Genomic DNA, 13,416 nt, shown 5'->3' on the forward strand with positions numbered 1-13,416 from the left:
TTGAGAAGTAAAAATATGCAATTTTTATTTTAGTATTTTAAACAACCTTAAAGCCTCCACGCATGCTCCAGTTTCACAAAGCGTTGCTTTTCAGTCAGCGTCAAATGCAGAAGAAATTAGCAAAGAAAAAAATATAATCAGAAAAGATTGATTGATGATTGGCAGAAGATGTTCTTAATTTAAATCATGTATAATTGTAATGTATTATTTGCGTCTTTAACAATCCATTAGATATATAATATGTGATATAAATTGCACCCTTGGTGAAATCAGTAAATTATAAATTAGACCACATCCACAAAATGACAACTTTATGAACGAAATTAGTCGATAACTTTTTTATGCTTAAGTAGGTGAGTTATAAAATTTCACATATTGTAATATACATAATTCGTTTTGGTGCAATTCGTGTTATTTTTGTGACTTTCATGTAATAAAAGCACTTCTAAGACTGGTTTCAGAGCAGCGCGGATATATCTGCAGACCTCGGCTTGGACACCGGAACGAAGTAACACGTGTGGCGTTAGAACATGTCATTTAACAGTGACATGGATTGCTCCATACGGAACATGCCTCGCGTGCGCAAGCCACCCGAGCGTTCATTGTAGGCGACTGCCTTCCGTGAATATCCGCACTAAATGAAATACTCGACTCAAAGCACTGCGGATTCTACGCATGCGGATGGCCCGTAGGCGAACAGTCCGTACGAACCGTATGAACAGCTGTGAAACCAGGCTAATGTCACATGTGGTTTTATTACACTAAATGTACGATATGTATTAAATTAGAGATTTTTTACAGATTTTTTATAGGGAAATTAGATTTTGCTAGTAGGGACCTACAATGTTTCGTATTATAATTTGTATGTGTACAAATTACAAAAATTATTGCTCATTCCAACTTTTTTGCAGTGTGTATCAAAAAATTACTAGTAAGCAATATATCTAGGTGTAGACAATCTATTTATTTACGCCCCAGTGCCGACGTCGCAATCCTATTAACGGTTTTAAATTCAGGGGTATGTGGATAGATGGAATTTCAGCCACCGCTTCGGTTTCTATATTTATTGCGTTAATCTTTTATAGAAACTCCCCAAGGACCAGTCGGAATGGTCACTTTGTACTGGATAGTTGTTTGTTTTGTTTTCGTACACGCGTAATTAGTTTTCTGTGGTCGTTGTGGTCACAGTATTTTTACTTAGTGATTTATAAGTTATTTGTCTTAATTGCTTAAACGACAAAGTAATATAAATTGGGATGATACAATCGGATTCATTATTGCGTGTGTTAAAAAAATAGTTTTTTGATATGTTTCCACATGAACAATGAACCAACTGCATGCAAATTAAACTGATTTAAATATTACGTTTAACATTTATAATTTAATAAGTTCATGTGTTTATTTGTTGGAAAAGGCTCGGGTCTATATACAGTTAGAAGTACTTTTCATCCAACATTTTTTAAACTTCAAATGCAAAATAAAAGAATCAGGAATGTATATAATAATATACCAAAATCATCAGGGATACCATGCCTCAAGAGCGCATGACGGTTTGAGGGATTCTAAAAGACATTGTATTCCTAAATCTATTTCTAAACCTACACAACGTAGGTCCAATATCCTCTTTTTAACCCGTGCCGTGCGTTTGGGACACAGAATCCGAAGGGGGTTCACAAAACACCAACACAACATCGCAAAAACCGTCAACTGGCATTGTTTCTTTTTTTAAATAAAAATAACAAATAAAAGTGATTTTTTATTATTATTATTGAAAATAACGCCATTTCACATTCTACAATTTAATGAAAATACACAAAATTGTAAAGATCAAAGTTAAAAACCAAAATACCGGGTATAACCGGCGGCCATTCTTCATACTTTATACCCTATAAAGCAATTTCAAATTAATTGCAGACAAGATAAAATACAGAGACAATCAAAAGCAAAAAACCGTGTACTTTCCACCATACCCAATCCATACTCATTGTAACAGCAACACAAATTAGTTTCGTCTCAAACTGAATAAATATTTGCGTGGTTTAAATCGGATGTAGGGAAACAACGAAATTTATTTAAGAAGTAATTAATCAAAAACGTAGAGACGTAACGTTTCATATAACAGAGTGTGTTACCTATGTAAACAAACAATCTAGACGAGTTACATAGCATTATATAGATACAAAGCGGTGTTAATAATAAGCTTTCTTTTGTATAGTAATTGTTTACGCACCACAATTGAATAGTTGCAGTGCCTGCCACTCAGAACTTTAAACCACAAAGATCTGAAGAGCACTGCCACTGCGCACGTCACCCTGAGACGTAAGTTAACATGTCCTATGTGTTTGTAATTTCACCAGCACCGTTACCCGTCAAATACTAAACGTAGTAATGCTCACATTACTGCTCGGAGGGAGAAATCTGTAAGGTGGCAGTACTTCTAGTAAGTAGATGGTAGTTCTCTGGACAAACTCTGTTACAAAGAGCTCTACTGCTAGTAAAAATTTATTCATTCATAATTATTTAAGTCGTTGCATCGGCAGAACAGTTGCATCTGAATTAAGAGGTAAATAATTCGAATCCCATTGGCGGCAAGTATCTATGATATTAGTTTCATAAATTAAGTATGACACTTATGAGTTGTTAGTACCTCAACTTGAATTAAAATTTTTGCCGTACTAATACGGTTCATTTTGCTCGGGTCGAGCGCCATCTGCCGCGCCAGTGTACCTACACTGGCTTTATTTCAGAATTTATTTTTTACAAACAAAATTAATGCCATTTGAATTCAGTTGATATGAAAAAATCATTGGTAGGTAAAGTGTCTATTAAATACAACGGGTTTCTTGTAAAATTTCGAGGTAAGTTTGTGTTTTTTCTATAGTGAAAATTTTTAATGATCATGTTTTCGCATCGTATACTAACAACTGGACCTATATTCTCCATTTTACAATATATATTTTTTTAAGTGATTGATTCAAACACTTACACTGCTATACGGAATCAACCAAAGTCATTTGAGGTTGTGTTGACTCTAAAGTGCATTTTTAAACATTTAATAGTAATCCCCTTCGCAAAGGATGTAGGAAAACATCGTAATTAAACCTAATAGTCGGTCGGTCCATAATCATTGGTAAACATATATAGTAAAAGTGTCGGGCTATTATAGCCTATTCCTTCTCCTTAAAAGCAACCCGCTCTCAGCGCTGCACAAAAATACTGCGATGATTGTTACAGTACAGTATTACTGACATCACGTTTAGTTAAAGACTGCGTCGAAAACTGCGGGTAAACGTAATTTGAGTTTAAATTTTGTTGATAGGAATTGCCATTACAACCAGGTCCCATAAACGCGCGAAGACAGTAGACAATTGATTTTCATAAGAAATATCAATTCAATAAAAATTTAAATACAATGAATAGCGACATCTCTAGCCGGAGCTGGTAGTAACGTAATATCGTAGATTTCTCATAGATGGCGCTACGGCTAAAAAGTCGTTGAAAAACCAAATACAAAGACACGACGCCAGCACATAGAATATACGTGAGGTCCGCTGTTTCGTTCCGCGGCTTAGTTGGTATAGCGTCTGACACGGTATGCTAGAAGACGTCGGTTCGAATCCGGCCGGATCGAAGGATTTTTTTTTTTTTTTTTTTTTTTTTTATACCTGACAGGCAAATGACTCCACTCCACCTGATGTTAAGTGGAAAGTGGTATCCAAACGCGAAGGAACCTAGTTTCAAATTTTTTTATTTCAAATTTCAAACACTTTCTGAATGTCGATCTTTGTATTAATAATTATAACAAACTAGTGGAGTAATTTCGCATAAAAATAATTGAATATTAATGCAATAAAAATTTGAATATCATTGCAATCAAAATATACACACATCAAAAGTGTCTAGGGATCAAGTGAATATTTTTGAAATAAAAATTATTTAAGCAATATTTACCAAATCCAGTCTTCCAGGACGACTTCTTACTTTAATGCTTATGTTTTATTTAAGCGCTTACCCCTATATTTAATTAAAATAAACTAAAATTGATGTTTTTGCAAATTGTGGGAAAAAACTCAAATTAACGGCGTCAATTAAATGACAAAAAAATGGCGAAAATGATGATTTTGCTCATTTTTATTGTAAAGATAAGAAAATTAATAATCTGTATTTCCACCATTAACACGAATCACACAATTACAGCGATTTGGCATGCTTAAGATGAGTTCATCAAAATCACTTCGAGGAATGGCTGCCCATGTGTTTTGTAACAAGTCAAAATATTGTTGTAGAGTATGTACGGTATGCATACTCGGCACAGCTCTTCTTTGAAGCATATCCCATGCGTGCTCAATTGGATTGAGGTCTGGCGATTAAGCAGGCCACGGCAGAACGTTGATACGAGCTTCGGCAAGAATGCGTGTTACGACTCTAGCCGTGTGTGGACGTGCGTTGTCATGCATTAGTTGAAATGAATCACCCAACTGGCCTCGCAAAGGGATGATAACATCTGAAACAATCCTCTCTGCGTAAACTTGAGCATTGAGGTTACCCCTGATCCAAATGAGATCGGTTCTTCCGCCGATCCAAATACCGGCCCATATCATTATTGTTCCCCCACCATATGGATGAACTTCCTGACAATATCTCAAACGTTCATGACGTCCAGATGTTCTCCAAACTCGAGTACGTCTTGTATCCGGTCTCATACCGAAGCGGGATTCATCCGAAAAGCACACATAGCGCCAGTCTTCTTCCTCCCAGTTTCTGTGTTCGCGAGCCCATCGTAAACGGGTCCTGCGATTGCAGGGTGCAATAGGTGGAACTCTGAGCGGCCTTCGGGATCGCAGACCCACTTCACGTAAACGATTTCGGATTGTTTGATCGCTTATTAGCAAGCCTGAGGAGCTGTGGAGCCTCGAAACCAACATCATGGCGGTCATGGTACGATTCCGTCGAGCAGTATTTTGGATATACCGGTCCTGTCTGCGAGTCGTGATGCGAGATCGTCCTCCATGTCGCTCGGCCACGCAGCCCGTCATGCGATAGCGCGTCCAGAGGCGACTTATGACGCTCTGTGTAGTGTTAAGAGTGAAAGCCACAGCACGTTGCCTGGAACCAGCTTCCAACATTCCGACGGCTCGCATCATCACTTCTCGGGTTAAATGATGTCATCTCTCCATAATAATGTAAATTGTTTCGGTTCCGATGCAGATATTGTGATTTTGTCAAAACGCTATAACTCATTTTTATACAAAACCACATTGACAATCGATTTTCTTCTTATTATCGAATTTTAAACAATATTCCTTATTTAAATGTTAAAACTCACTAAAAAGTATCAATAGCGATACAAAAAAGTTAATATAATTAACCCTAATTGCAGCAATACTCTTAAACGTACTTGATCCCTAGACACTTTTGATGTGTGTATTTCGTAATTGTGAGCTCCTTCTGAAAGAGTTCGTCTAAGGAAGTACTGCCACCTTACCTATTTTTGCCGACATGCAGAAATGTAAGCATTAGTATTACTGCGTTCCGGTTTGGAAGGGTAAGGGTGCTGGTGAAACAAGCACATGGGACTTGTCAACGGGGTGACGGGTGCAGTGGCAGTGCCCCTAAGATCTTTGCGATTTAAAGCTCTGAGTGGCACTGCAACTCTTATTGATAGGCGTGTTACTTACCACCAATCCCACGACTTATTCGTCGCGTCACTTGATATTCTAAAAAAAAAAATTTGCCATGGATAAAGAGTTACAAAAAAAATATTTATTTATATTTTCTCTTAAGTGTGCTGGTGATGTTTATCTTGTATTGAGTGATACGCGTGATTGTATTTATTTGAAGGGTACTTTATTTTCTTACGACTCGAGAATTGATGATCTCACTGGTTTACGGTTTGAGAACTCTTGGCAGTACATAAATCGCGGATTCCGTTCCGGCCGAATTATTCAAGATATTAAAGGCAGCGGCAGTACAACAATACTTAATCTTACTGTTGTATAGGAATTTATTGAAATTTTCCAGTGATAAATTAATAAATAATTTAATGAACGCATGACAGAAATTTACATACACCAGCGCATTTAACGGAACAAAAAGTGAAACTTTGTTTAAATATAAAGGTTACTATTTACCTTTATATTTCAATAAATAAGAATGAGACATAAAGTAACAATTAAATTAACGTATTTTAACATTGACTTTGTACATTTATTGAAAAAAGTCGAAAATAACAAAATGCATTTTTGTTTTTATATTCTGTGACCAAGCAGACACGATTAAAATTTAAAAAGTATATCAGAGTTTAATAAAAATAATCCTTTTTTCAAAGAAATGTTTATGAAATTTACTAGAACGCAAAATAAGTTCGACTAACATTTATTAATAGAAAATTAAAATGATGCATGAAAAAATTACAATCGACTAATTTAAGTTCTTTGATTTTCGCTATTGTATAAAATGAATATGACTATTTTATCAGATTTAAATCGCGTATATTAGTTTTTTTCAAAGAAACCTATTTCGGGCTCTTTATATGTCCTAAGGACATAGCTGATTTAAAAGGTTGGTTTGTTTGAAAAAAGAAAGATACGCAATTGAAATCAGTCAAAATAGTTCATTTCCTAACTCGGCATAATTTTTATTTTCAAATTAAATCTAAAATCTAAACCAGGCAAACTTTTGAAAAAAACACTATCTTGTTTTGAGACTTTTACTAGTGTTCCGTTAAATGTCGGTATGTGTATTAAGTAAATATTGTATGGCTATTACCGAACCAGCTAACAAAACAGTGTGCCTATTAGCTATAAGACGTCAAGTACTACATATGTATGCCTTTCACTGCGAGGGTAATAAAGTGTGAACCGTGTTCAACAGTTGTATAGAATCTGCGGTCTCAAGTACGTGTCATAAAATATAAGCTTATTATTTTTATAATAGCTGGGTTAATAGAACTATTAATTGAGTAACTTCATAATTAATATTTGACTTATATAAGAAAATTAAAACCTTTGTTCTCTAATACAATAAATTAAAAACAATATAAATGTATTAATTTCTAGGTTATTTAACATTCGAATCTATTGCACAACTTTCCGAAATCAAAATAACTTATAATTAACGTTATGATTGATTACCTAATGAAAAAGTAATTAAAAAATATTAAAAGTTTCCGTATAAAAATAGTTCTTAATGATTCTCTTGCTTATTTAGTAAAAATGTACGAGATAAATCAAAATAACGCTTCGGTGTTGAAAAATACGAAGGAGTTTGCAAAAGGTTTAGGTCGAATGTTCTACATTATAGACCCTAACGATACAGTGTACGAAAATGTTAACGATGTGCCTAATTTCTACGTGCAGGTGAGTGGAATTAGCCTTACATATCCTGTTATTATCAATATGAAACTCATAAAGATAATGCGAACTTGTAACCACATGCAAAATTTTATAACTCTCGTTCTAAGTTCGTTCGTAGAATATTTAAATCTCTTCTCGGAAAAGTTTTGGAGATGTGGCCTTATTATACCAAGAGTGCGAAAAAGTAACGCAATAAAAACCTCTTTACAAGAATATGCAGTTTTAAAGCTGCTAATATTACAGCTTGTTTACCATACACCCAAACGCTTCACACGCCCAAAGAATTGCACTTTTACTGATGGTTAAAATTGTAACACGAGAAATAACCACCATCAAAACTAAAAAAGCGATCTTGTTATCGTATCGATGGAATACACTATTATTATTGTAGCTTAGAAGTTATTTCCGCTACTGGCGTCATCAGTATAGCCGCCATGCTGAAGTGTGGAACGTGTTTGCCATCGTGATGAAAAGATTCTACCTACCTACTACCTACTCGCCTATTGTTACCCAGAGTACACCAGACGTACAGAGAACATGAATACTCTGCTATTGTGACGACCAGGGCCGGTACTAGCCCATATATCGTCCAGTTGCTATCAATAAACCTGACGCCGTAATAGATGCAGTTATATTTTCCCCTGTGATAGAAAATTCGGATGCATTATGATGCAATTATAAATGGTGTTGGGAAATAATAGTCCATTTGCTTCGCCTCCATGTAGGATCTTCGGAGGCATCGCGAGTGGCTGCGACGCTCGGTGCCCCCTTAGGCTTAACTCACACTGGCGCAGAGTCGTTAGAGCCTATGCATATGACGTATATCGTACGTGCCGACGACGCATAAACGTGCTTCATTTGCGCGAATATGTGCCTCTGACGCACTGTAGTCGCAGGTATGTATCGCGCATTTTGACAAAGGGTAGTTTTAATTTTAGTTTTGTTTGTTAATTTCAGTTAGTTTTTTAAAATGAAGCAACTACGTGAAATTCTAAGTGTAAACTGCCGTGGAATATATAAGCGTCTCGCTTGCAACGTGATGTTGGCGCGCGTTTTAATCGATTCACTACGGCGTCTCTGCGGCACGTATACGCGCAGATGACGCGGGTATAAAATACGCAATGTGCATTGGCTCTTTAGACCCTACGTCCGTGCGCCGTAACCCTGCACCCTAGGTAAAGCCGGCACTGGCGATGAGACTCCTTTCATGCACCTTCAAAAATGTTTCTGTATTATTGTTCCCAAACGAAACCGTAAAGGAAATTACTTTTATTTTTAAAGTGTATGTAAGTATTATAGTGATATGTAAATATTACAATGATAATGTAAAAAGAGATATTATATATATGGAGATGGTTGTCTTTTCAACTTTAGGAAGTATATTGGATAAATAATATGCCAAATACTCAAACTATATACTTGCTTTCAAGCTAGAGAATTCCCTGTGATATGTGTATTAGAGTACATAAATTCACTCTAGGGTACTACCCACAACACCCAGAACCCCAATCAATTTGGAAAAGTTAATTTTCCAAATTGACCCTACCGGGAATTGTACCCGTTGGGCCTCTGAGGTCATTTTATTTTCAATGTCGCTGCTAAGGCTTTTACTCATATGTTTCAATTATATATTATCTTTAGGACTTTTCTCACATTTTAGCTTTTAAAATCCGAGTATATGGTGTTAATTTACTTGTCAGATTTTGTGAGGCTTTGCCAATAACTTGCGGTTTTGCGGTTTTGACATCAAATATGCGCACATTCTAAGGTTACCTGAGCAATATAGAAACTTAGTTCATCGAATTGAGGACAGGCTTTTTCTATCTAATGTCTTTGTTATTTCCTTTCACGTGCAACTGGTTTGCATATTACCATAGACCAGAGGACTGTTAATCGCGACACAAGCCAGCGTAGTTGGGTATTTAGTATCTATTTGTACACCAGATGTTGCGACGAGTACCAAATAGCTATTTCTGTAACTAATATGTTTTACATTGACAAGGTGCAATTTATATAAGCTACTCTAATTCCTAGTGATAACAAACAAATCAACTAGATGGCGCTTATTACACAGATTTTTATTTTGTAGAAGATTAGCGCCATCTACCCATATTAGGATGCGTTAATTTATAAATTAGTTTGTAACACACAATGCCATCTGTTGGCACGCATATATAATAACAAAGTTTATAGAAATAATTTTAGCTCGTGATCAAAATTTGAATACGATAAGGAAAAAACTGGCTGCTTATAATTCATATCAAAGAGGAATTAATTGATATCCACGGCCATTTACATAATATAAACTACTTCCAGGCTATTAATCAGCGCCATCTGAATATAAGACGGAATTTTGAACTTTTTTAGGGTTACGATCTACAGTATGGAGATTAGCAGTCATCTAGAGATATTGGTCCATGATATTACTAAGCAATTATTACCAAATATGTTAAATGCTTAAGTTATTATTAACAGTAGAGGAAAATACTTTACATATAATTTATTTCTTTCTCCCAATAGCTTAGTTAAAAATATTACATTGGCAGTATGTACAAATCTAGATATAAACAAATAATACTATAATTGTAGACTGGTGTCTAAGCTACGTAAAAAACCTGTGTTACGTTTGTCGTGGTAAATCTGTATGTTTCTCAAGACCAAGAACTTTACGAATATTATACTGTACATATATTCGTAGTAACTTAAAATATGCCTCCCACATCTGAAGTCCAAGATACCAAGTCTATATCTACAGAATTGAACGAGTCTAAAATAAATAAATTAAATTCTTATGATATAAAATGAGTAAAGTCCCATTTAAATGAAGAGTTTATTGCACGCTTCGTGACGCAAGCAACTTAATCGCCTCCTCGACTGTTTACCAATGGTTTACACAGAGAAAAGTGTAGTAAGGAGATCCTTGCTTACGAGTTTTCGACTTGGCTAAACACGATCTCGTTTGACATTTTTTCAAGTTCATACGATTAGCATACAAATCAGTTCGAACCGTTTTGAGTGCGAGAATTGCCATTCGAGTTCAGTGATTACTGCGGTATTGACTATGGATATATCAAAATGACGCAAAAATCATTCAAATTTGGAACTGCTGATTAAAGGCCCATTTAGATGGAGAGAGTTTATCGTACGCTTCGTGACGAAAAATCGTAAGCGGTTCTCGCAAGCAATAATCGCCATAAGATTATCGTATCATAATGTTTACATTCAGGAAAGAACTAAAATCTCGCCTACGATTATGTCTTACAAGACTCGCAGGCAACTTAATCGCCTCCTCGATTGTTTACACAGAGGAATATGTAGTAAGAAGATTCTTGCGTACGAGTTCTCGACTTGTCTAAACACGATCTCGTATGACATTTTTTCTAGGTCATATGAGTATCGCACAAATCGGTTCGAACCGTTTTGAGTGCGAGAATTGCTATTCGAGTTCTTGATTACAGCTGTTACAGTGATGACTGCGGTACCTATTGATTACGTATATATTATATCAAAATGACGCAAAAATCATTTAAATTCGGAACTGCTGACAATATTAAGTTCATTGAACTTTATAGAAGTTACGAGTGTTTGTGGAATACTGAACACGAACATTACAAGAACCGAGATGAGAGAAATGCAGCACTTAATGCATTTGCAAGAGAATTTGGAATAGAAGAGTTTGGGGCGAAAGAAATATCAGGGAAAATTAAAAAAGTTTACAAGAAGTAAAAAATATTAGTTCATCTTTGGGGACTGGAGGTGGAGCTGAAAATGTGTATGTGCCTAAATTACCCTGGTACAATTCCTTAGACAGTTTTTTGAGAAAGTCTTCAGAATTTCGTACTACTTTCTCAAAATTGGTGAATATTTAGTAAACACTTTTTTATATCTAATTAGACAGTGACAAAAAGTCAAATTTTGTTTATTTTTTATTTCTAGAAAATGTTTAGATATTACAATAGCATTGCATTTTCTTGCCACGGTACAGCTCCGCGATTATTAAAATAATCGCAATACTGTTCACGAATTGAAATTGCTTTTCTGGTAAAGTTTCCGTTATTTTGCGAATTCAGATCTTCAAAGGCGCCACTTCTATAGTTTTCTCTCCATGTACTTGGTCGTACGCCAGATCCTGTTTCTTCATCTAAAAACTCTGGAGGAGTGTATGAGTTCAGCGATGTTTTTCTCAACCAATTATGTAAGATACACGTCGTTTTTACAATAACGTCTATGTTTTTGGGCGCTAATCCTATTGGCCTTTCGTAAATCCTAAATCGTGATACTAAAATACCAAATGCGTTTTCGACAATTCTCCTGCATCTGCCTATACAGACTATCTACAATTATAAATATTTTGCTCTTTTCATGAATTATTTCGTCGAGGGTATGGTTTCATTAGGTAGGGTTTTAGAGGGAAAGCTTCATCTTCAACAAAAACAGCATCGCTAGGCAAGTCCAGTGTATTTTTTTCGATAGCTTTTGTTAATGTACTTTCATTGAATGTACCACCATTGGAGTTTCTTCCTTTCGCTCCGATGTTTACATATATAAAGCAGTAGTCGTAATCAACACATCCCAAAAGAACAATACTGAATATATTTTTATAATTGAAAAATTCTGATCCTGTTCCTGGAGGACATTTAATCAGTATGTGTTTGCCGTCCAAAGCTCCAACACACGTAGGAAAATTCCATCTAGATGCAAAGCCAGTTTGTATATTGACCCATTCTTGTTTGGTCCTTGGTAGCTAAAAAACGAGTAACATTATTATTATTTTTAAATTTCAGATAGATGAGTCTACCCCAAATACACCTAACAGTCCATTTAATGTGTCAGTGGTAAATAATGATGAAACACATAGTTTCCAAATTTTAGACTCCGTTAGCGATATAGTAGATTTGACACCAAAGCCAACCTAAACTAAAAATACAAAGACCAGAAAGTTGGACCTTGATTCAGCCATTGATAGATTAGATGGTATTGATAAAAGATATAGGCAATATGAGGACGATTTGGACATGTTTGGGAATTATGTAGCGTCCAGCTTGTGCAAGCTTAATGAAAAAAATATGATATTTGCTCAGGATGAAATCCAGGCAACATTCTCAAAGTTTAAACTCAGAAATTTAAAAGAGACTACTCCAATGCCGGATTCTCCATTTTCAAGACCTGATAGCGATCTACAGTGGTGGAATGCAAGCGTGCACGATCACACTGCTAGTGATTTTATTTATATTTTTAATTATCTTTATGTTATTTTGATTGGTAATTAATAAGTGAATTACAAGCAAGACTGATGTTGAATAAATACATAAATATATTGATTTTGAAATGAAATAATAGTTTTTTATTCATACCTTAAGAAAATATTCCAACGCTATATAAATAGCTTGCAAAACTTTAACCAAAAAGCTTATGGTACACCTAGGTACTGTAAATATTTCTGATAACGTTTGAAAGGAATCCCCTGTAGTCAGAAACTTTAAAGTTATTTCCAATTTTGTACGAGCGACTATAGCTTGACGCATATTTGTATCTTTTTTTGTATAGACGGTCCAATTTCTTGAAGTAAATATGAAAATTTGGTTTTCGTAACTCGAAACATATTTTTGAATGTCTCTTCATCTTCCAATTCTAATTCCAGACACAAAGTATTAGATGAGATGCTCCAAAAGTGTTTCTTCTCGATATCCATTTTTTGACCCAACATCTTTTTTTACGTTTTCTTTTCATTAATTTTTCTCTTAGAACAGCAGAGATAATTAAAACACCCTCGCGCACTGCACTCATGGTAGCGACTGGCTGGCACAAAAACTCGAAATGCGACTTTTGCTTTCAACTTCTGTTTACACGGAGACGTTCAATATTCAAAGGCGAAGCGATTATCGCTTAGATGGAGGGCGATAATCGCGAATGTTTAGACGAGGAAAGTTTTTTATATCCTTTCGATAATCGTATGTTCGACACGAGAAACTCTCTCCATCTAAATGGGCCTTTATTAGTTCATTGCGCTGTATAGGAACATACTTTTTTTAAATTTTATTACATTTCTTAAACCAAAATT

General features: G+C 35.3%; 1 protein-coding gene across 1 annotated transcript in view; it reads left to right on the top strand.

Moving 5' to 3' along the window:
* Positions 1 to 7,336: 7,336 nt before the first annotated feature.
* The window catches only part of LOC113231930 (alkylglycerol monooxygenase-like), a 32,120-nt gene continuing 26,040 nt past the window's right edge, over positions 7,337 to 13,416 (top strand). Inside the window, exon 1 of the mRNA XM_026466476.1 lies at positions 7,337 to 7,358. The gene's annotated coding sequence lies outside the window, so the exon portion shown is untranslated. The remainder of the gene's footprint in view (positions 7,359 to 13,416) is intronic.

This window comes from Hyposmocoma kahamanoa, unplaced genomic scaffold, assembly GCF_003589595.1.
Source record: "Hyposmocoma kahamanoa isolate Upper Pololo Valley unplaced genomic scaffold, ASM358959v1 66, whole genome shotgun sequence".
Classification (NCBI taxonomy): Eukaryota; Metazoa; Arthropoda; class Insecta; order Lepidoptera; family Cosmopterigidae; genus Hyposmocoma; species Hyposmocoma kahamanoa.